The sequence below is a fragment of the Octopus sinensis genome, linkage group LG2 (genome assembly GCF_006345805.1).
Source record: "Octopus sinensis linkage group LG2, ASM634580v1, whole genome shotgun sequence".
In the NCBI taxonomy this organism is placed as follows: domain Eukaryota; kingdom Metazoa; phylum Mollusca; class Cephalopoda; order Octopoda; family Octopodidae; genus Octopus; species Octopus sinensis.
Window position 1 is genome coordinate 22,111,166 of NC_042998.1, and position 27,324 is coordinate 22,138,489.

General features: G+C 36.2%; 1 protein-coding gene across 3 annotated transcripts in view; it reads left to right on the top strand.

The window, feature by feature from the left end:
• LOC115223138 overlaps positions 1–27,324 on the top strand; it is a 260,373-nt gene that overhangs the window by 125,215 nt on the left and 107,834 nt on the right. For all 3 annotated transcript variants that reach the window (XM_029793555.2, XM_036511919.1, XM_029793565.2), the window contains exon 3: positions 23,813–23,952. The gene's annotated coding sequence lies outside the window, so the exon portion shown is untranslated. The remainder of the gene's footprint in view (positions 1–23,812; positions 23,953–27,324) is intronic.

The following is a 27,324-nucleotide window of genomic DNA, read 5'->3' on the forward strand; positions in this document are numbered from 1 at the left end:
CGCCAGCACAGCTATTGTTGCCATCCTCCTCACTTCACCTCACATAACTGTGCTTCAACAATTTCCACTACCACAACCTCCCCCGCCAACCTCCACCACCACCACCACCACCACCACCGCCCGGCAGCTAGAGCTACTCCCCCCACACCCCCAGACTTTCCTATTGCCTGCAGCAACTTGCGGCTCTTTCACCACCACCACCACCACCACCACCGCGTTTACCTTTTACAACAATCTCTCTCTCTCTCTCTAACTCTTTTCTCTTTTCTCCCCTCCCCGCCCTCATCTCTGTAGCAATCCTTATACTACAAACACATCATGTGCTCATGCGTGTGTGTGTGTGTGTGTGGTGTATATATATATATATATATACATATGTTTGTGTCATGTGTGCGTGTGTGTGTCTGTGTGTGTGTGTGTGTGTGTGGTTTGTGAGGTTGGAGTCATTAATAAAAACTGGCAGAATTACATGGTTATAGTTTGTAGTTGTAATTCCGATCAACTTTGACCTTTGCATGCCTGCCTGGTCATTCATTGACTGACTGAGAACTGATTCATGAGGGAGCTATTCCAGACACACACACACACACGCACACACACACACACACACACACACACACACACGTGCAAGCACGCAGGCAGAATATGGCTGGCAAACAACCACTTGTTTGCAAGGAATATCCAGAGGAGTGTTATTAAGCTTTCAGTGAAGGCACGTGGCTTAGTGGTTAGGGCATTTGGCTCGTGATTGTAAAGTTGTGAGTTCGATTCCCGGTGATGCATTGTCTCCTTGAGCAAGACACTTCATTACACATTACTCCAGTCCATTCAACAGGAATAAAATTAATATTGGATCTTTTCGGTTTGAACGGCAGTTTTTTCTAGCGGTGTCATATGAAATTGTCACCCATAATTATGACCCTAGTATCGATCTATTGCTTTTCAATCTGTTTTAGGGTTAGGGGTGGGGGGAAGGGTATCTTTTTTCTCCATAAATGTAATAAACCCAATCTGTTTCTTAAACGAGGACATATTCATACGGCACAATGTTTTCACCTCAATAGACGTCATTGATTGGTTGAAATTGCAGAATTGAAGAAAAAAAAAACACAATATCTTACAAACTATATAATTTTCTCAATAAAGCCAAGAGAAAAAGATGTTTTATAAAACACATTCTACCAGGATACGAAGTTTAAAAGTGTTTAGTTACGTGGAAATTATCTTAAAAACTGCCGTTCAAACCGAAAAGATCCTTAATATTACCTGTCTTTCAAAGGACCTGCCTTGTCACATTCCATGTCACGTTGAATCTCTCCGAGGATTACATTAAGGGCACGTGTATCTGCGGAGCCCTCAGCCATTTGCATGTTAATTTCCTGAGATGGCTGTTCTGTTAATCACCTCAACTGGAACCCTTGTTGTCATAACTGACTCTTATACTAGGGTCACACATACCTTACTCTTATGCTAGGGTCACACATAATATAGTAAGTTGGAAAAACTTTGATTAAATGAGCTTATAGATGCATTAAGAAGCTTTACTCTTAAGGCAGTGAGCTGGCAGAAATGTTAGCACACTGGGTGAAATGCTTAGCAGTAGTTCGTCTGACTTTATGTTCTGAGTTCAAATTCTGCTGAGGTCAACTTTGCCTTTTATCCTTTCGGGGTCGATAAATTAAGTCCTAGTTGTGTACTGGGATCGATCTAATCAACTGGCTCCCTCCCCAAAAATGTCAGGGTCGATTAAATAAGTACTAGTTGTGTACTGGGGTTGATCTAATCAACTGGCTCCCTCCCCCAAAATTTCAGGGTCGCTTAAATAAGTACTAGTTGTGTATTAGGGTTGATCTAATCAACTGGCTCCCTCCCCCAAAATTTTGGGTTCGATTAAATAAGTACTAGTTGTGTACTGGGGTTGATCTAATCAACTGGCTCCCTCCTCCAAAATTTCGGGGTCGATTAAATAAGTACTAGTTGTGTACAGGAGTCGATCTAATCAACTGGCTCCCACAAAATTTCGGGGTCGATTTCCAACTGTATTTTATTTATTCACACCGGAAAGTTGAAAGACAGAATTGATGTATGCAGGATTTGAACTTGGAACAAAGAGAGCTATCCCCAGATGCTTCTAACCCTTTCGTTACCAACCTACCTGAAACCAGCTCTGGCTCTGTAGGTCTTGTTTTCATAAGTTTTGAATTAAAATCTTCCACCAAACCTTAGTCACAATTTATGTCCTTAACACTAGCTGAATGATAACTAAGTTATTTTACTAAAATTAATTGAAAGAAACACAAAACATCTCAACAGAAATATGGTAAGAAAAGGGCTAACAAATGATTAATTTAACCCATTTGGTACCAGCCAGGCTGAAACCGGCTCTGGCTCTGTAGTACAAATATCTTGTTTTCTAAAGTTCTGAATTAAAATCTTCTACCAAACCTCAGTCACAATTTATATTCCTAACACCAGTTTAATGATAACTAAGTTATTTTATGAAATTCTTTGTTATATTTAAAATTAATTGAAAGAAACACAGAGAATCTCAAAATGATTACAGTAACGAAAGGGTTAAATCACATTATTAGGACAAATTGTTAGGACACATTATTAGGACAAATTTGAAAACTGACACTCTATCGGTTATGACGACAAGGGTTCCAGCTGATCTGTTAAACAGAACAGCCTGCTTGTGAAATTAGCATGCAAGTGGCTGAGTACTCCTCAGACATATGTACACTTAAAGAAGTTCTCAGAGAGATTCAGTGTGACACAGAATGTGGTACTACTTAAGAAGAGTGGTCCCGGTGCGCGTACTCGCGCATCTGCGCTAGCTAGTCATGGCTAGTCGATCCTACAACTACCTAGCAAAGTAAATAAAACAGAAAATAAATTTTTTTTTACACAAAAAAAATATTGTAAATTTTAATCAAATTGTGAAGTGACCAATGTTGATTTAAACTTCTGGACAGCAAAATATAAATCTGATTTGAGGAAATAATCTCTTATTTACTTATTTATTGATGTAACAAATTTAGATGTATGTGTGTGTGTGTGTGTGTATGTGTATATATATATATGTGTGTGTGTGTACGTATCTTGCGTATATATGCATCTAATTTTTTTAAAGCAAAATAAATAAAACACAAAAACACAAAGTAAGGATTGACTAGTCACGACTAGCTAGCGCGGATGCACGAGTGCGCGCACCGGGACCACTCTTTTTAAAGTAGTACCCAGAATGTGACAAGGCTGGCCCTTCACAATTCAGGTACTATTCATGTTTGCCAGATGGGTGGACAGGAACAATGTGAAATAAAGTGTCATGTACTGCCAGAAATTGAACCCATGACCTTACTATCATGAGCTACATACCCTAACCACTAAGTCATGTACCTTCACATATGACATTTTTTAAATACTAATAAAAGTTTATGACTAGGTTACGATGTTAATGACTCGATCACTATGTAAATAGACAGGTCACAATGTTAATAAACCAGTCACATGTTAATAGCCAAGTTACATTGTTAATGGACGGGTCATAATCTTAATAAATCAATAGAGATATTGATGAACAAGTCTAAGTTTTAATCGTTTGTTTAATTGCCCATTATTATGGTCGCTTACAGAAGCAAAACTACGAAGCTCAGAGGATTTAAACAATAGTGTTAATGTTAATACAATTAAAGTGATATCGTTAAATACTGTGACAAAGGAGCCTTTATGTAGATGCTCAAACTGCTAGAAATAATAGCCAATAGATAGTGGTGTTTGGTTCATCATCATCATCATCATCTTTTAAAATCCACTTTCCATGCTGGCATGGGTTAGACAGTTTGACTGAGGACTGACAAGCCAGGAGGCTGCACCAGGCTCTGATCTAATCTGGCAAGGTTCCTACAGTTGGATGCCCTTCCTAACATTCACCACTCCAAGAGCTTAGTGGGAGATTTTTATGTGCTACTGGTATAGGGGCCAGTCAGGCAGTGCTGGCATCGACCATGCTTGAATGGTGCTTTTTACATGCCACCAGCACAGGGACCAGTCAAGCAGTATCGGCATTGGCCATGACAATGATTTCACTTCAACGATGAAGTCGATGATATCGACCCCAGTGCATAACTGATACTTATTTAATCGACCCCGAAAGGATGAAAGGCAAAGTTGACCCCGGCAGAATTTGAACTCAGAACTCAGATGAAATACTGCTAAGCATTTCGCACGGCGTGCTAACGTTTCTGCCGGCTCGCCGCCTTCTTTCAGTTTCCGTCTACCAAATCCACTCACAAGGCTTTGGTTGCCCAGACCCTATAGTAGAAGACACTTGCCCGAGGTGCCATGCAGTGGGACTGAACCTGGAACCATGTGGTTGGGAAGCCACACAGCCATACCTGCACCTATAACCAAACTGCACCAAACAATTTTTAATGACATAATTTTTGATTATTTAAGAGGGGAAAAATAATGTTCTTGACTCAGAAATAAAACCTCTAAAAGGAAAAACATTTAGAAAAGTAATCATGCAATGTAAAGATTTAGAATTCATAGATTTTAGCAAAATAGACTGGTCAGTTGCATGATTAATCAGAGTGTTTCTTCTGATAATGTGGCTAAAATTTTAATCAAATTGTGAAGTGACCAACGTTGATTTAAACTTCTGGACAGCAAAATATAAATCTTATTTGAGGAAATAATCTCTTATTTACTTATTTATTGATGTAACAAATTTAGATGTATGTGTGTGTGTGTATGTATGTGTATATATGTGCATGCGTGTGTGTGTGTGTACGTACGTATCTTGCGTATATATGCATCTACCTGCCTGTCTATCTATCTGTCTATATATCTATCTATCTATCTATCAGTCTATGTGTGTGCATATTTGTGTGTGTGTGTATGTATGTATGTAGATATTACATCATCTATATCATTGTTTAACGTCCGCTTTCCATGCTAGCATGGGTTAGACGATTTGACTAAGGTTTCCTAAACCAGATGGCTGCGAGCAGACTCCAATTTGATCTGGCTAGTTCTCTTTTTCTCTCTCTCTCTCTCTCTATCTCTATATATATATATATATATTAAATGCATGTATATATATATTATATATATATTATATTATCTTATATATACATCATGTAGATATAATATATATATATATAATATATACATATACAGCATGTAGATATACATATATATATATATATAAATATAACTACACACACACCACACACACATATATACACCTGTCTTTGTCTTTGGTTTTTCTGTAAATTTCAACTATATATATAAATAAATATATATATATATGTATATATATATGAATATATATACACACACACACACATATATATACATATATATCATACTTAATGTATGCATACTGTTGATAGCCAGTCATTGCATAACAGAAATATATTCATGTACTATACATACATACATGCATACTTACACATAGACACACACACACACACACACACACACACATACACGAATACACCAACCCACATACGTGTCTGTGTGAGTATTTTCCTATCTACCAGTCAACAAACATCTTTTTTTTTTAATATTTTATAATTATAACATTATAACACGATTATTGTTGATTTTATATTTTCTTGCTGTTTAATGTGGAATTTGATGCAAAATAATAACATAAAAATTAGATTAGAATGATGGTAATTTTTGATTTTTTTTTACGGTTTGTTTTTGCAAATGTTGAAATATGAAGAAATAATATTAACAAGCAATAACTTTTAGTTGAGTAATTAAATAATGCAACCAAAACCCAGAATACAATTCTGCAACAGAAAATATGATTTTATTGCAGTGTTGGTATACTAAATATTTATATTTGTGTGTGTGCATGCATATATATATATATAAATATGTATGTATGTATGTTAATAATTATCGCCATACTAATATGGCATTCTTAAAAATGTATGTGTATATATATATATATATATATATATATATATACATATGCATATCTATATGTGTAAATATATGTATGTATGTATCTGTCTATCTTATACCTCTCTCTCTTTTTCTATCTGTATATATATATATATATAATATATATATATATATATATATATATACACACACAAACATATATCATATAATATATTCATATATCCATATATATACATGCATACATACATATATTTATATATATATATATATATTATAATATATATATAATCATTGATACATATAAATATATTTATGTGTATATACTTATACAGAGACACAGATACATATATGTATATATATGTGTGTGCGTGTATATACATTCACACACAGATGTACAAGTGTGTATATATATTTATATACATACACACACACACACATATATATGTGTATATATGTACAGATACTCCATGTATATACATACACACACATGCATATATATACTCACACACACACTTACATACATATATACACACACACACACAAACACACACTCACACTCATATGTATATATGTGTGTACGTATAGGTATGCGTCAAAGATTCAAAAGAATAATATTTCAATTCTATCATCATAAGTGCAATAGTTAAGAGCTTATATAGAAATTTGGTTGAAATTTTGGTGAAAGATTAAATTGAGAACTTTCAGAACTAAGTAAATATTTAAAACTAAAATTAAAAAAAAACAACAAAAACCTATGCAGCCACATTAAAGATATAGGTAAATACATCAACAACATATCCATGTATATATATATATATATATGCACTTGAGTATGTTTGCTAATATACATACATGTATAAATATAGATGTGTGTTTGCATGTGTAAATATTTGGGAACAGGCAAGACATAAAACATATCACCAACATATATAGTTGTAAGTCTTACATGCTTAAATGATTTGTATGTATTGATTACATGTATTATTTTTGCTTAAAAGACGTATCATATTTAATATTGCATCTCTTGATGGCAAATATTAAGGATATTAACCCCATTTTTTTTTGTGTCATCATCATCATCATCATCATCATGAGGATGACACACGCAAAAAAAAAAAAGATGAAAGTGGGGGAGGTAAGTTGATTACATCAACCCCTGTGTTTAACCCTTTCGATACCAACCCGGCTGAAACCGGCTCTGGATTTGAGTACAAATTTCTTGTTTTCATAAGTTTTGAATTAAAATCTTCCACCAAACCTTAGTCACAATTTATGTTCCTAACACTAGCTGAATGATAACTAAGTTATTTTACTAAATTCTTTGTTATATTTAAATTAATTGAAAGACACACAGAGCATCTCAAAATAAATACAGTAATGAAAGGGTTAACTGGTACTTAATTTATTGACCATGGGAGGCTAGAGGACAAAATCAACCTCGGTGCTATTTGAACTCAGAACGTACAGATCCAGAAATAATGCAGAGATGGGCTTACTTCATCACAGTGATGCCTGTGGTCGACTGGTAATTATTTTGTGAACCCTGGAAGAAAGAAAAGCAAAACTAACCTTGGAAGAGTTTGAACTCTGGCAGGGGTCGTGGTGAACCCTGCTGTACTCCCTCACCACTGTTCTCTCTCAGTCTTTCTTCATGTTTCTGTTGTACCTGTATTTCAAAGGGCCAGCCTTGTCACACTCTATGTTATGCTGAATCTCCCTGAGAACTACGTTAAGGGTACACATGTCTGTGCAGTGCTCAGCCACTTGCAGGCTAATTTCACGAGCAGGCTGTTCCGTTGATTGGATCAACTGGAACCCTCATCATCATAACTGACAGAGTAGTATGTGTGTATATATATATACATATATATATATATATATATATGTGTGTGTGTGTGTGGTGTGTATGTATGTATGTATGTAAATGTCCAACGGTGAAATGAGTGCCCAACACCGCATTGGTGGTGGTGGTGGTGGTGTATGTGTGTATGTGTATGTAGCTACATGCAAATACCTGCATATATATGTTTGAATATATACATATATATATGTGTATGTAATATATATATATATGTTTGACCACTTATGTATATCTACATATATGTACACACATGTATACATATGCATGTAAGTTTTTTTGTCTTGCAAGCACTTGGTGACCCTGTCAGTGCAGGTGCCACTTGAAAGCACCCGGTCCTCTCTGTAAAATGGTTGGTGCTTGGTAGGGCTTCCATCTGTGAAAACCTTGCCAAAACTGACCTCACCTGTGCTTGTGCCATGTAAAAAGCACAAAGTCAACTCTGCTGAATGGTTGGTGTTAGAAACGGTATCCAGCTGTAAAAAATCCTGTCAAAACAGTCTCAGAAGTGTGGTGCAAACTTCTGCCTGGCTGGCTCTTGTGAAACCGTCCCACCCATGCCAGCATGGAAGGCAGATGTTAAACGATGATGATGATCATGATTCATTGGAACTTCTTCATTGGAAAGTGTTATCCGGAAAATTTTTGTCCATACCTCAGGACAGCTGCCATTATTATGAGATTTCGTGAATGTATGTTTGTGTGTGTGTGTGTGTGGATATATTTTTTTTTCTGTTTGGTGAGATCTTGAACTAATCTTAGTCAAATATTTTCTTTCAAACATAGAACTTATGCTGTTGACTCAAAGTTTATGTAATTATTCTATATTAAATATTCATAGCCATTGAATATATTGGATGCTTTAATTTGTTGAACTTATCGACTAAAAACAATGCACGCACCACACACACACGTGTATATGGATGTAAATTGCGTGTGTGTGTATATATAATAATAATAATAATGAAATTATTGTATACAGTGCTCAGGTGCACCACAACTTGTCAGAAAGTGCATATAAAGTACATGCAGTAATGTAGAAATGTCTGGAAAGTGAACATGCTTGTGTGTGTAGGGAGGGGAGGAAAATCAAGTGTAGTGTTGGCGAATCTCAGGAAGCATGGAAGTCTTGAAGGATGCAGTGCTCCGACAACTAACAACCGATGCCGGCAGTTTGTTCCACGCTTCAGCACACTCTCAGCGTGAAAAAATGTTTCCTGAAGTCATGGGGAGGTGTGCTGTTTTCTTACTTTGTAAATATGTCCACGGGTGTTAGATGGGGCATGGAGTTTGAATATATATATAATATATTATATATTATATATATATATATTATATATATATATGAATTTGTGTCTGCAAGATGCCTGATGTGAAGTCATGTGTTGAAACAGATATTGTTGTATTTATGAAGACGGATGTGACAAAAGATTTGTGACAAAAGATATGTGACAAAAGATTTCTGCAATCTATGAAAAGTTTCCGTTCTACAAATGAACCAAAAACTATCCAGCAGCTTGGTAGGCATAAAAGACTAACTGGCATCCTGATGTTTCCGGTACTGTCACATTTCACAGTCACTTGAGCAAGTCCCCTTTTCTTCTAGACCCCCAGTTAAAACAACACTTTGCAAGGCAATTTGGAACACAACCTACAGGAAGGTTTCCATGTGTTTGTGTATGTATTTATAGGTGTGTTAATGTATGTGGAGGCGCAATGGCCCAGTGGTTAGGGCAGCGGACTCGCGGTCATAGGATCGCGGTTTCGATTCCCAGACCGGGCGTTGTGAGTGTTTATTGAGCGAAAACACCTAAAAAGCCCCATGAGGCTCCGGCAGGGATGGTGGTGATCCCTGCTGTACTCTTTCACCACTCTTTCTCTCACTCTTACTTCCTGTTTCTGTTGTACCTGTATTTCAAAAGGCCGGCCTTGTCACTCTCTGTGTCACGCTGAATATCCCCGAGAACGACGTTAAGGGTACACGTGTCTGTGGAGTGCTCAGCCACTTACACGATAATTTCACGAGCAGGCTGTTCCGTTGATCGGATCAACCGGAACCCTTATCGTCGTAACCGACGAAGTGCTTCCATTCCAATGTGTGTATGCATAAGAATGTGTGTGTATCTATATATTCTGGACAATACAGAATGTTTAGCAATGGCAGAGGTGTCCGGCTGGGAAATGCTGACTCAGATAAATCGTTATCCTATTTAACGAACTTGTGATTCCTCCATTGAGAACTAGTAGCCTATGATATTGTTATTCATAGCTGTGATACATACCAAAAATAAATAAATAAGTAATAAAACAAAAAATACAATAAAACAAACAGATAATGACAGGGATGTGCGATTAAGATGACAGAAACTTGATATATGGAGACTGGGTACAAACCAGAGCACATACAAATACATATTTATATTTGCATGGAAATGTATATGTTCATATATAAATAGATACATCCCTATGTATATATTTATATATGTATGTATGCATTCATTCATGCATGTATATATATATATGTATGCTAGCATGGAAAACGGACGTTAAACGATGATGATGATGATTTATATACATGTATGTATATACATATATGTGTGTGTGTATATATATATATGTGTGTGTGTATATACATATGTATGTATATATATATCTGCATATATATATGTATATATATATGTATATATATATATGTGTGTGTGTGTGTATATATATATATATATATATATGTGTGTGTGTGTGTGTGTGTGTTTATATATGTATATATATGTGTGTGTGTGTATATATATATATGTATATATAGACATATGCACATAGACACACATGCACACACGCACATATATGTATGCATATATGCACACATACACACATATATACATACATGTATGTGTGTGCATCTGTGTATGTGTGTGTGTGTCTTTGGACGTATATCAGTGTGGGATGGCCAGTGAAAATTGTTACACCAAACTGGGATGTATATCTCGCTGGTATTTAGTTACGTTTCAGTTGCTCTCTCTTCATGCCAAGCTTGATTTGCCTTTTGTGTTTCTTCGAGGAATCTTAAGATCAATGAAATATATTCACCAGCAAAGTATAGTATGGCGGGGTGGGGGTGGGGGGTGATTTAGATATATCTACCTGGCTGACCGAAACTCTTCGTGCTTGGCCAAAATCAAATCACTGAAATCGGTAAGCAAGTAAAAGAAGAAACCACACACACACACACAAAATAAAATACATTAACTCCTATATATATATATATGTGTGTATATATATATATATATATATACACATGTATACACATGTATATATAATATATATATATACTATATATATACATATATACACATGTTATTATATATATACATATATATACACATATACATAAGTGTATGTAGATATATATATAATACACATATACATAAGTATATAATATATACACATATACATAAGTATATATATATATATATACCACACATATATATATACACCACATATATCACCACATATATATATACACACATATATATATACATATCATATATCCACACACACACATTGTATATATATATATATATGTAATATATATATATATATACACACATGTATATATATACACATATATATACATATATGTATATATATGTATGTACTAAGTGTTAAAACACTGCTTTAGCGTCACTTCAAGTTAACTATGGGCACTTGGGTGCTTTTTATTTCCACAGTAAAAATTTCTAATTGATTAATGATATATCACAGAGTAGAAGTCGCCGTTCAGACACTAAATCTACCCATTTTGACCTAAGTTATGTATGTGTGCTGGCTATTGGTACTAGATCACTGTCAAAGATTTCCATTAAATAAAATACAAATTACAGGTTTTTTTAAATGTGTAGTTATAGTGGAACCAGAATAAAACCGATTTCTCTCTCTCTAGGATTTGTCAATAACTACATTTTGCATGAGATGATGCACTTACTGAGAGACTAATATATCTCACTAGTGTACCGAAAAGAGAGAGAGAGAAAAAAAAAACATTTATGTTGAAAATAAAAGTACAAAAAGACTATATATATATATATAGATAAAATGTATAAATATATATATAAATATATATAAATATATATATTATATTATATATAGATAAATATATATATATATTATAGAAAATATATATATATATATATAGATAAATATATATATATATTATATATATATATATATAATAAGATAAATATATTATATATATATTATATATATATATATATATATAGAGAATATATAATATATATATATTATTAGATAGATAAATATATATATATATATATATATATATAGATAAATATATATATATTATATATATAATTATATATATAGATAAATAATATATATATATATATATATATATAGATAAATAGAGATATATATATATATAATAGATAAAAAAAAATATACATATATATATATAGAGAGATAAATATATATTAAATATATATATATAATATATATATATACACATATATATATATATTATAAATATATACATATATTTATACATACATATATATATAAATATATATATGTGTATATATATAAATATATATATGTATATATATATAAATGTCTGTGTATATGTTTATTTATCTATGTATATAGATACATACTTATAAATATATATGTTTACATATTTATGCATACAATATATAAACACAAGCATATAAATAAATATGAGAAATTTTATATCCATTAACAGTTTTGAAGTGATAAAATATTTAATTATTTCTTCCACATAAAACACTTTATTTAAGAGAGGTCGGTATTATCGTAATGTCGTATCATCGATTAACCCAGCGCTTTGATACATTACAAGAATTCATCATATATTTCTGTTATTCTAGTAAAATAATATATTCAGTCTGGGACAGAGTTTCATTGGTATGCACTAAACAGAATCTTTAATCCGAGGGTGATGACGTCATTTAATACCAAGTTTCAAATTTCATACAAACATACATGAATTTTTCAAAATGTTTTAATAGTTTGTCGTGTGGGTGTGCTGTCGAGGCTAGTCCAAGGTGGTGACTGGTTGAATTGATGAATGAAAATCTGTTTTTTGAGCTGAGCGTAGAAGTAACTGAACAACATCTGTGAATGTTTAACTGAGGATTTTAATATCACACAGATAGACAAACTGCGTTGGCCTTTTACAGATAACGACAGCAATGATTACATACTAGGAGAGAGATACTGCTTGGAATTTGTGGTAATCTATTGATACAAGGACCTGCAGTTTGGGTCATCTGGTTGGTGAAAAATGTGTGTTGTTTGGTGTTGTATTTAATGAAGACATATAGCACTCAGCTGCCTCAACAATCTGCAATTAATTACCACGAAAAGCAGTTTTTTATAGGGTGCAAAACAAGATACTAGAAGATTAAATCATGTGATGGTTTGACACTGTTTGGGTGCTTAATAAACTGATCATGTGAAACTAATGTGGCTTGGTCGTGATGTCTGACTGGTTACCTTGAGGGTCAGCTTAGAATCTCTGCTTCAAGTTATTTTTTTTTGCCTTTGCTTTTAGTTTGGACTCAGTTCTCTGCTCAATGCAAATATAATAATGACATAGGCTCAGAGGTTGCTGATTGAGGAATTTTTCAATTGGCATTCCAAGCATGACCATTCACATTCACCTTGCTTTTAAGGTTAACTTAGTTTAATTGTTAGAGAGAGGGAGAGGGAGAGAGAGAGAGGCAGAAAAAGAGAAATGGCTCCTTATTGATAAAGGTTAGATGGCTCCTCTCTCTTACTAACACAGTCTAGACCGGTCCTCTTATATGTACAGTAATGATCTATCTACCTACCTGTCTGTCTGTCTGTCTATGGAGAGGAGGTGGAGATGATGATAATGATATCTCTTTTACTCTTTTACTTGTTTCGGTCATTTGACTGTGGCCATGCTGGAGCACCACCTTTAGTTGAGCAAATTGACCCCAGGACTTATTCTTTGTAAGCCTAGTACTTATTCTATTGGTCTCTTTTGCTGAACTGCTAAGTTACGGAGATGTAAACACAATAGCAACGGTTGTCACAGACACACAAACAAATACACACACACACATTCATATAAATATATATATTTATATATATATACATATATATGACGGGCTTCTTTCAGTTTCCATCTACCAAATCCACTCACAAGGCTTTGGTTGGCCCGAGGCTATAGTAGAAGACACTTGCCTAAGGTGCCACGCGGTGGGACTGAACCCGGAACCATGTGGTTGGTAAGCAAGCTACTTACCACACAGCCACTCCTACGCCTATCTGTTTATATTCTGAGTTTAAATGCCGCCCTGGTTCACTTTTGTGATTTGCTCAACCGAGGTTGATAAAATAAATTTCAGGATTGCTGTTACACACAATATCACAGAAGGTGATGTATTAGTGAGGTCACAGTTCAAAGAATAAAAGAATTAAAGAATTACAGACTAAAAGAGATAGTGATGTTGTGGAATCAAAATTGAAGGATTCACTCTAAGTTCTTTGTGCCACAGTATAAGAATTTAAATGATTGCACAGTTTCGAAGACATTTCTTATTTTTTCTATTTTTTCTTTTCGTCAGAATTTGCTAAATTTGCCATCATGATAATGTGAAGAAATGACCATTAAGAAAATGGATTTTAATTTGCATAGCGTGATGTAATTTGCATACTGGTGTTAGTTTAACAACAATTAGGAATTACTTGTACACCAACAATTATCGTATGGAAAAATGTCAACGAGTAAAAGCCAAAAATAATAAACAACAGACAAAATTTGTTATTCCGAAATGTATTGTTTTTAAGCTTCACCATCATCATCATCATCGTTTAACGTCCGTTTTCCATGCTAGCATGGGTTGGACTGTTCAACCGGGGTCTGGGAAGCCAGGAGGCTGCACTAGGCCCCAGTCTGATCTGGCAGTTTCTACAGCTGGATGCTCTTCCTAATGCCAACCACTCCGTGAGTGTAGTGGGTGCTTTTTACGTGCCACTGGCACAGGTGCCAGGTGAGGCTGGCAATGGCCCTGATTGGATGGTGCTTTTTACATGCCACCGGCACTGGTATCACAACTACAATTTCCATTGATTTTTTGATCGATTTCAATTTCGCTTGCCTCAACAGGTCTTCGCAAGCAAAGTTTCAAATAAGTAATTTCATTGCGGATTGAAAACTTGCAACTACGCCTATAAGTTGTTGGTACAGCCATGGCTGTGTGGTTAGAAGTTTGCTTCCCAACCACATGGTTCTGGGTTCAGTTCCACTCCTTGGAAACTTCAGCAGCTGTCATTTACTATAACCTTGGACAGACCAAAGCCTTATGAGTGGATTTGGTAGACGGAAACTGAAAGGAGTCTATCGTGTATACATATCGTTTCTTTTACTTGTTACTGTCATTTGACTGAGGCCATGCTGGAGCACCACCTCTAGTTAAACATTGGGTCAACCAAAGCCTTGTGAGTGGATTTGGTAGACGGAAACTGAAAGGAGTCTATCGTGTATACATATCGTTTCTTTTACTTGTTACTGTCATTTGACTGAGGCCATGCTGGAGCACCACCTCTAGTTAAACATTGGGTCAACCAAAGCCTTGTGAGTGGATTTGGTAGACGGAAACTGAAAGGAGTCCATTGTATATACATATTGTTTCTTTTACTTGTTACTGTCTTTTGACTGCGGCCATGCTGGAGCACCACCTTTAGTTAAACATTGGGCCAACCAAAGCCTTGTGAGTGGATTTGGTAGACGGAAACTGAAAGGAGTCCATCGTATATACATTCTTTTTCTTGTTACTGTCATTTGACTGCAGCCATGCTGGAGCACCACCTTTAGTTAAACATTAGGCTAACCAAAGCCTTGTGAGTGGATTTGGTTGATGGAAACTGAAAGAAGCCTGTCGTATGTTTATATAGGTGTGTGTCTTTGTATCTCTGTTTGTCCTCCACCAAGCATCAGTTGTCAGGCTTCTTTCAGTTTCCTGACAACCAATGCTGGTGTTTTTACATCCCTGTAACTTTGCAGTTCAGTAAAAGAGACCAAATCTGGCAAACGAAGCCAAATCTGGCCAGGTGAAACACAAAACAGGTAAAATGTTGTGGCTGGATGTGGCTGGTTTAAATGCTAAAAGGTTAATAAACTTTGTCCAACCCAAGAAGGGTGGAAAATGGGTGTGAAAGCAATGATGATGGCCTTATAATCAGTCCTTCTATTGGTGCAGGTGGTAGTGGTGGGGGTACTTAACTGATCCCAGTACTTAACTGGTACTTATTTCATTGGTGAAGGCACATGGCTCAGTGGTTAGAGCATCAGGTTCACAATCATGAGGTAGTGAGTTCAATTCCTGGATCTATCTGTGTGTTGTGTTCTTGAGCAAGACACTCTATTTTATGTTGCTCCAGTTCGCTGATCTGGATAAATCAGTTGCAGCATCATTACTGGTGCCAAGCTGTATCGGCCCCTTTGCCTTTCCCTTGGATAACATCGGTGGCATGGCGAGAAGAGTCTGGTATGGGTGACAGCTGGGTCTTTCATAAAACAACCTTGCCTGGACTTGTGCCTTGGAGGGGAACTTTCTAGGTGCAATCCCATGGTCATTTATGACTGAAGTGGTGTTTTTACCTTTTATTTCCTCAACCCCGAAACGATGTGGCAAAGTCAATCCTTGGTGGTATTTAAACTCAATATAAGGTGGCAAGCTGGCAGAAACGTTAGCACGCCGGGCAAAATGCCTAGCGGTATTTCGTCTGCTGTTACGTTCTGGGTTCAAATTCCGCCGAGGTCGACTTTGCCTTTTATCCTTTCGGGGTCGATTAACTAAGTACTAGTTACGCAAGGCAAAGTCGGCCTCGGCGGAATTTGAACACAGAACGTAGCGGCAGACGAAATACCTATTTCTTTACTACCCACAAGAGGCTAAACACAGAGGGGACAAAGAAGGACAGACAAACGGATTAAGTCGATTATATCGACTCCAGTGCGTAACTGGTACTTATTTAATTGACCCCGAAAGGATGAAAGGCAAAGTCGACCTCGGCGGAATTTGAACTCAGAACGTAATGACTGATGAAATACCTATTTCTTTACTACCCACAAGGGACAAACAGAGAGGACAAACAAGGACAGACAAACAGATTAAGTCGATTATATCGACTCCAGTGTGTAACTGGTACTTATTTAATCGACTCCGAAAGGATGAAACTAAGTACTAGTTACGCACTGGGGTCGATGTAATCGACTTAACCCCTTTGTCTGTCCTTGTTTGTCCTCTCTGTGTTTAGCCCCTTGTGGGTAGTAAAGAAATAGGTATTTCGTCTGCTGTTACGTCCTGAGTTCAAATACCGCCGTGGTTGACTTTGCCTTTCACACTTTCGGGGTCGATACGCACTGGGTTTGATGTAATCGACTTAATCCGTTTGTCTGTCCTTGTTTGTCCCCTCTGTGTGTAGCCCCTTGTGGGTAGTAAAGAAATAGGTATTTGAACTCAAAATGTAAAAACCAGACGAAACGGCACTAAACATTTCATCCGACACATTCACAATTCTACCAGCTTGCCACCATAATGGAAGCTGGTCTTATAATGGAAAGAATCTCAACAAATATATCTAAATTTCTCTGCAAGCATAGTATTTTCGCTTAGATGCCTAAATATATAATTAACTTTATTAATATATTTTTTTTCCTCTCCATCTTACAATTTTACAAATGTTACCGCCTGTTGTTTTAAGGCTTCAATTTATGCACGGCTAAAATGATACAAATATTTATATCCTTCTTCTTGTAATAATGGCACCGTTGGAAGATTTTAATGCTATAGAACACCATTTGCAATTAGGTATTAACATTGTACTCATTGTTCTAGAGGCACGGTTTCTTAAGAATCATTCCATCAATGTAAAATGTAAGATATAATTTAAATACGATTCTCCCACATAGTGTATTGAATGGAGATTGAACGTGATAAATTTCATATTGATAAACCATTGTTATTATCTCTTGGCATTTAAAGCACCTAATCTGATTGTTTGAGCGTTACAGTCCCATATTTCATTTAACCGTTACCTACTGCTGCTGTTTGGTACATCTACCACTGCGACTACTGGTGGCGGCGCGACTGTCGTCACTGCTGCTGCTGCTGCTACTACTACTGCTGCTGCTGCTACTACTACTACTACTAATAGCAGCAACAGCACCACCAACATTACTACTACTACTGCTGCTGCTGCTGCTGCTGCTACTACTACTGCTAACAGCAGCAACAGCCCACCACCACCACCACTACTACTACTACTGCTGCTGCTGCTGCTACTACTACTACTAACAGCAGCAGCACCGCCTACACCACCACCACCACCGTTCCTACTGCTATTACCACTGCTGTTGTTGCTGCTGCTACTACTACTACTACTACTATTACTACTACAACTGGCAGCAGCAGCACTACCACTACCACCATCACCACTACTACCATAGCCACCACAACCACCACTACTATTACTTTAACCACATTTACTACCACCCCAACTGTTACCACTAACTCTATCATAAAAATGACCCCTGCCAATAATTGCCATCACCACCACTGTCCCTACCACTACTGCTACTACTACTACTACTACTACTACTACTACTACTACTACTACCACCACCACCACAATTTCCATCATTGTCAATCCCTCCTCCATCTCTGTTGTTGGCCTTTATCTTCGTTTGCAAACTCTATCATTAACATCCTCTCTCTCTCTCTCTCTTTCTCTCTTCCTCCTTTTTTTCCTTCTGCTAATCTGAATCATTGTTCTTCTTGTTGTTATCATTGTCGTCCTCATTATCGGTGTCGTCATGGTAACAATTAGGCTCTGCGTTTTTATCAAAGCCACCATCACCCTTTATCATCATCTTCATCATTTCTAATCACCATCATCATCATCATCATCGTCGTCGTCGTTGTCATCACCATCACCATCACCATCACCATCATCATTGTAATCATTATTCTTCATTGTCATCATCATCATCATTACAATCCCAGCCACCAGCATCATCACTGCCATCATCACCCCACTCACCACCATCGTCATCATTATCATAGTCATCACAATCATCGCTACAACCACCACCACCACCCTCACCACCACCACCATCGTCATCATTATCATTCGTTATTGTTATTCTTTATCATTGTCATCATGTTTTTGTTATCATTGGTAATTCGTGATCTGTTTTTATTTCATTCCGAAATAAAGGGATAATTAGAATTATATATACATATATATACATGTGTGTATATTTGTTCCTTTATTACTCATTATTACATGGAAACGAAGAATACCAGTGGATTTGTAAAATTGGAAGAAAAAACAGATAAAATAAAATAAAATATATATATAAAAAAACTACCTTGCAATATTTTTTCCACATCAAGTTGTTAAATTCAAATCCGATAGGCATCAACTTTCTCTTTCACTCTTACCGGGGGGGCATGGGAAGGAGATAAATGGCGTACCAGTAAAATACTTGGGTTTGATGAGAATTGATTATCCTGTTCCCCCTCGAAATTTTCAGCCTTTTGCCTTTATGAGAAATAATTCTTTAAAATTTTAGAATTGCAAAATTTTAAAATCTGAAAAGATAGTTAGATGCAGGCATGGCTGTATGGTAAGATGTTTGCTTCCCAACCACATGGTTCTGGGTTCAGTCCCACTGCATGGCACCCTGCATAAGTGTCTTCTACTTTAGCCTCAGGCTGACCAAAACCATGTGAGTGGATTTGATAGATGGAAACTGAAAGAAGCCCAGCATATATGTATGTGTGTATGCCTTTGTGTATGTGTGTGTGTCTTTGAGTCTGTGTTTGTCTGTCCACCCCCTATCCCCATCGCTTGACAACCAGTGTTGGTGTGTTTACATCACTGTAACTTACCAGTTCAGCAAAAGAGACCAATAGAATTAACTGCCAGCCTTAAAGAAAAACAAAGAACAAAAATAAATATAGGCGCAGGAGTGGCTGTGTGGTAAGTTGCTTGCTTACCAACCACATGGTTCTGGGTTCAGTTTCACTGTCTGGCACCTTGGGTCAGTGTCGTCTACTATAGTCTTGGGCTACCAAAGCTTTGTGAGTGGATTTGGTAGACAGAAACTGAAAGAAGCCTGTCGGATATATGTATATATATATATGTTTGTGTGTCTGTGTCTGTGTTTGTCCCCCCAACTTCGCTTGACAACCGATGCTGGTGTGTTTACATCCCCGTCACGGAGTGGTTCGGCGAGACCGATAGAATAAGTACTTGGCTTACAAAGAATAGGTCCTGGGGTCAATTTGCTCGACTAAAGGGGGTGCTCCAGCATGGCCACAGTCACTTGACTGAAACAAATAAAAGAACAAAAGAATTGGGGGTTGATTCGTTCAACTAAAAATTCTTCAAGACAGTGTTCCAGCATGGTCGCAGTTTAATAACTGAAACAAGTAAAAAAATAAAAAGATAAAAAGTTAATTAAAGACTCTTAACGATCACTTTGCATAAATGAATAATAAAAGAAAATAAATTTTGTTCTATATTTCGGTAAAGAAAATTGCCCTGATTTTCAAGTAACTAACAGCAACAGAAGCCCTATTAATTTTTTTTTTTATTTGTTTCAGTCATTTGACTGTGGCCATGCTGGAGCACCGCCTTTAGTCGAACAAACTGATCCCAGGACTTATTCTTTGTAAACCTAGTTACTTATTTTGTCTGTCTTTTTTGCCGAACTGCTAAGTTAAGGGGATGTAAACACACCAACATTGGTTGTCAAGCAATGGTGGTGGGGACAAACCCAGACACACACACCACTATCATTATATTCTGTTCCATTTTAACAAAACTGTCCGACGAACGGGAACGCGAAACTCTGAGTAACAGCTTTTGTTATATTTCTGCTGCTTTTAAATAAAGTATATATATATATATATATATGTGTGTGTGTGTGTGTGTGTCTATATACAATGGGCTTCTTTCAGTTTCTGCCTATCAAGTTCACTCACAAGGCTTTGGTCGGCCCGAGGCTATTGAGAAGATACTTGGCCAAGGTGTCATTCCATGGGACTGAACCCAGAACCATGTGGTTGGTAAGCAAGCTACCAAAAAGCAATCTTTATTGCCAACTCAAAATGTATGTAACGTTAAAGCACCGAATATTGTGTTATATACTTTGAGAAGACATCTCATATGAACTCAGTGCTAGCAATAAAAGCATGTGTGCTTTTATGCTCCATGGATCCACATAAGAGGGCTTCTCAAGGTAAATGACAGAATTCAGTGCTCTGACAAGACATCCACTTGAAGATGGATTTAAAGATTGCCAGTTGGTATTAATATCACTTACCACTAATCCCACCTTCAAATCCCAATGTCAATTTTCTCTTTCATTTGTTCTGATTTGATAAATACAGCAATAATCCAGTCTCTCTCTCTCATATATATATATATCTATATCTATCTATCTATCTATATATATATATATATATATATATAATTTAGAAAAAAACCACTATTAAACAATTCAATAAAGAAAGATGTTATTCACACCATATAGAAAACATATACTACTAAAGAAAAAAATCTTATTTTAAATCAATAAAGTAAAATAAACAGTAAACAGTAGTAAAAAGACTATGCACATTTCAAATAGATAATAATAATAAAATCAATTTGATTCAAATTTAAATCAAACTAAAAATTAATTCTATTTAAAAATATAGTCACTCATCAGGTCTAAGATAATAAATAATATATATAATATATAATGGAATAATTGTGTAAAAATTGTGGGTAAGGCCAAAACAATGCAAAGTAAATGACAAGTAAATCACAAGAAAACAAATATGTTAATGAATGTAGACTTACTTTGTATTCAATATTTCAGAGTTATGACCCCATTTTCAAGAAACTGACGATTGTTGCTGTCAGTTTCTTGAAAATTGGTTATAACCCCGAAATATTGAATACAAGGTAAGTGTACATTAATTCACATATTTCTTTTCTTGTGATTTACTTTGCATTGTTTTGGCCTTACCCATGATCCTTATATATATATATATATATATATATATATATCATCATCATCATCATCGTTTGGACGATTTTGACTGAGGACTGGCGAACCAGATGGCTGCACCAGACTCCAATCTTGATTTGGCAGAGTTTCTACAGCTGGATGCCCTTCCTAACGCCAACCACTCCGAGAGTGTAGTGGGTGCTTTTTACGTGTCACTGGCATGGAAGCCAGTTGGCTGCTCTGGCAACGATCATGCTTGGATGGTGCTCTTGGCACCCTACTAGCACGGGCATATATATATATATATATATATATATATATATATATATATGTATGTATGTATGTCTCATGTAATTATTGCACTGTAAGGAGGGCTATTGGGTACCATTCACAGTGTTGATTTCTCCAGCAGTGAAGCAGGGTTGAGGAAAGGGATCTAGCAACTTCTTTTCACAGGAAAGCCTAAAACACCATAGAACTGTCCCAAGACAGCTCACTGTGCAATACACAGCATGACATAACTACCACCACCAACACAATAACAACAATAATAATAATGATAATAATTATTTGTACTCCAGGCACCAGGCCTTGAAAATCTTTCGGGGTAAGGGGTAAGGGGGTTAGTTGATTACATTGAACCCCAGTGCGTAACCCCGAAAGGATGAAAGGCAAAGTTGACCTTAGTGGAATTTGAACTCAGAATGTAGCAACAGGCGAATTACTGTTAAGCATTTTGCATGGTGTGCCAATGATTACGCCAGCTCACCACCTGAAAACAATTAATAATAACAATAATAATAATAATAATAATAATAATAATTGAACAATCTGGTGTGTTTATTTTGATGGCCTACCAATGTATACATTGCGTTTCTCTGCCCTAGGTGTCAGGAAGACACTCAGCAAGAAATGGAAACAGAATTGAAAGAAGATGATAATAATAATAATAATAATAATAATAATAATAATAACGATAATATTTGCAATATTAATGATTATGGTTTCTGATTTTATAACAAGGCTGGCCATTTAAGGGAAGGGGATTAATGGATGGCATCAGCCCCCATCGCTTGGCTTGTACTTTATTTAATTAAGGCCCATAAGGATGAAAGGCAAAGTTGACCTTGGCAGAATTTGAACTTGGAATGCAAACAGCCGGAAAGAGAAAAAGAATGAGACATTGGCATTTTTCTGATGGTGTAACAATTTTGCTTGTTCTCTGCTTTGTACGATGATCATAATGATGATGGTGATGACAATGATGATGAGAAAAGTGATGATGATGCTGTTGATGATGACAACGACGATGATGGGATGGGGATGGTAGCAATGATGATGATGCTGATGATGGTGGCGGTGGTGGTGATGCTGATGATGTTGATGAGTATAAGAATGATGATGATGCTGATGGTGGTGGTGGTGGTGGTGGAGATGAGAATAATGATGATGGGGCTCTAGATGGTAACGATGATGGTGGTGATGATGATGATGATGGAGATAGGTGATGATCATGATGGTGATGGTGTCGGTGGTGGTGATGCTGATGATGTTGATGAGGATAAGAATGATGATGATGATGGTGGTGGAGATGAGAATAATGATGATGGGGCTGGAGATGGTAACGATGATGGTGGTGATGATGAGAATAATGATGATGGAGATAGGGATGGTAATGATAATGGTGGTAGCGGTGGTACAGATAACAATGATGATGTTGATGATGTGGATGGGAATGGTAACAACGATGATGATGATGATGGTAATGATGACGATGATGATGATGATGTTGATGAGTATAATGATAATGGAGATGATGATGCTGATGACGCTGATGATGATGATGATGATGAACCATTTCTAAAGATATGTTTGTTTGTATGTTTGTTTGTTTTCGCTTTTTAAGTTCTAACGTTTGTCTCATAAAGTTCCCACATTCCTCCTCTCTCTACTTCCAGATGTACCACCATAATAAGTTCCACTTGTCATAATGACTCCATCTGAAGACACACAATAGCAGCCATGTTGGGGCAACAAATCCAGTTATTCAGCTAATAGCCAAGATTTAGTTTCGATCGAAAACAACAAATTCAAGAACGTAAGCAATTAATTTTTATTTCAAATACATTGAAAGATATTCTGAAGAAATAATTCGAGGAATTTGACTTAGAATAAATGAAATATTACTTTAATTGGTTTTTTCTTTTTCTTTTTTTTTTTTGTAGTTTCCTTTTGATCGTTTATTTTCTTTTACTTTTCGTGAAGCAAAAACATTTTAAGTTTACACAGCGCAAAGGAATGCCAAACTGTCCGGCATCTAATTGAATTATGTATCATAGAGTTGAAAAATAACTAACATTGTGTTGCAGTTCCTGAATGCAAAGGGAATTGTATGTTATATATATATACATATATATAATATATATATATATATATATATATATATATATATATATATATATATACAACACACACACACATTATATATATACACACATACATATACATGTATATATTATATATATATATATATATATATAGATACATACATACACACTAACACACAATATACATGCACATATGCATACACACAACATACATACTATATATTACACGAACCATATATACACACAAATATATATACACATATTATACATATATATAATATATAGATATATATATATGATTATTTATATATATACATACATACACACTCACACACACATATATACATGCACATATGCATACACACACATACATATATTATATACACGCACATATATACACAAATATATATACACATACATACATATATACATATTATATATATATATATATTTATTTATATATATACATACAAAAACACATACATACACACACATATATCCAAGGTGCATGTGTATATATGTGTATATCTATCCACCCACCCACCCATCCATCCACCTATCTATCTATCTATCTATACAAAGAGACACACACATATTTGTATATATAGATATGTATATATATAGGTTGTCTGTGCATGCATTTGTGTATGCACGTGCATGTGTGTGTGTATGCGTGCATATATCTTGAACAATAACACCAAAGCCATTCAATGTCACATGAAGGAATTTGGTATTCAGAGACTAGAGAAACAGAGGAAGTTTCTTGATATATATATAGTATATTTTTTTTTTTTTTGTACTTGTTTCAGTCATTTGACTGCGGCCATGCTGGAGCACCGCCTTTTTAGGGTGGTGAAAGAGTACAGCAGGGATCACCACCATCCCCTGCCGGAGCCTCGTGGAGCTTTTAGGTGTTTTCGCTCAATAAACACACACAACGCCCGGTCTGGGAATCGAAACCGCGATCCTCCGACCGCAAGTCCGCTGCCCTAACCACTGGGCCATTGCGCCTCCACATGTATGTATTCTATATTCTATATACAAATATATATGTATATGTTTCCATGAAGCATTGTGTGGTGTATATATGAATGTTATAATTTGTTTCTATAAAGCCAGAACAATGTAAGTTATAAGAAATAATAAAAGCTGATGGTTTGTACTTCTGCCCGAACAGGGTAGTGGAAGGAGGTTATTTATTTCCCTCCTCTCTCTCTCCTTCCCTCCCTCCTTCACTCTCCCTCTCTCTCTCACCTTCTCTGTTTTCCTCTCCTATTTGTCTCTTTGTATCAGTAATTCAGCGTACAGGGGTTAGCATAGCCATGTGGTTAAGACGCCTGATTTCCAACAAATTGGCTTTGGGTTCAGTCCCATCATAGGGCACCTTGAGCAAATGTTTTCTACCATAGCCCTGAGCTAATCAATGCCTTGTGAATGAATCTTGTGGATGGAAACTGTATGGAAACCCATATATATATATATTTCTCTCTGCTGAAGAGCATAGGCTCGAAACGTAAATGACTTTCTCACTTCCCAAGCGTTAAACTAATACATCTGTTTGTTGCTTACACACCCGTCTTTGTCTTTTGTTTTTTTGTAAATTCTCACTATATCTCTATAAACTTTCTGAGTTCAAATTCTGCCAAGGTTGACTTTGCCTTTCATCCTTTCGCGGCCCATAAATTAAGTACCAGTTGCATACTGGAGTCGATCTAATCAACTGGTCCCCTCCCAAAAATTTCGGGCTTTGTGCCTAGAATAGAAAAAAAGTATTACACATATACCTTGGAAATATATATATATTATAATATATATATATATATATATATGAGTATGCATGTGTGTTTTTTTGTATGTGTATAAATAAATATATTTACTTCAAAATTGGAAAAGCTAGTAGCTATCAAGCAAAGGAAGACAACTAGCCTGGCCATAATTTTTTAAGAGGAATATTTCTTGAACTATCACTGGCGTTCTTGGGTTTTTGAAAAACATTCTTTGCAGAGTACAGTTATCGTTTAGAGAAACTGAAGAAATGTCTAGTTCACGCTAGACATGAAACCAATGGTTTTTTTACTAAAACTGTTACTTTACGCATACAAAAATAAACTGCCTTATATTTTATAGGGTATGCTCTTCTCCTGATTTATGATCTTATAACATATATATCAGCCCATTTATGAATACCCCTCAGTCATTGGAAAATAAACCTTGCTTGTGAAGACCTATTGAGGCAAGTGAAATCAAAATCGCAGATGTGGTCAATGACAGTACTGCCTGATTGGCATTTGGGCCAGTGGAACTTTAAAAACACATCTGAACGTGAGGTGTAATCAGCCCACTTATGAGTACCCCTCATTGTGGACAATGAACTTTGCTTGCGAAGACCTATTGAGGCAAGTGTAAACAAATCAAAATTGCTGACGTGCCTGATGACAGTACCGCCTGATTGGCACTCGTGCCAGTGGAATGTTAAAAACACATCTGAGCATGATTGTTGCCAGGGCCACAATGCTGGTGGCACATAAAAACACATCTGAGTGTGATTGTTGCCAGGTCCACAATGCTGGTGACATGTAAAAAGCACCATTCAAGCGTGATCGTTGCCAGCATCGCCTTACTGGCACATGTGTTGGTGGCACGTGAAAAACAACATTCGAGTGTGGTCGTTACCAGTGCCGCCAGACTGGCTCCTATGCAGGTAGCATGTAAGAAACACTTTTTGAGTGTGGTTGTTGCCAGAACTACCAGACTGGCCCTCATGCCGGTGGTACGTAGAGGCACCCACTACACTCTCGGAGTGGTTGGGGTTAGGGAGGGCACCCAGCTGTAGAAACTCTGCCAGATCAAGATTGGAGCCTGGTGCAGCCTTCTGGCTAACCAGTCCTCAGTCAAACTGTCCAGCCCATGCCAACATGGAAAGCGGACATTAAACGATGATGATGATGATGATGATGATGTATATATATATATCTCATCATCATCATCATCGTTTAACGTCCGCTTTCCATGCTGGCATGGGTTGGATGGTTCAATTGGGGTCTGGGAAGCCAGAAGGCTGCACCAGGCCCAGTCTGATCTGG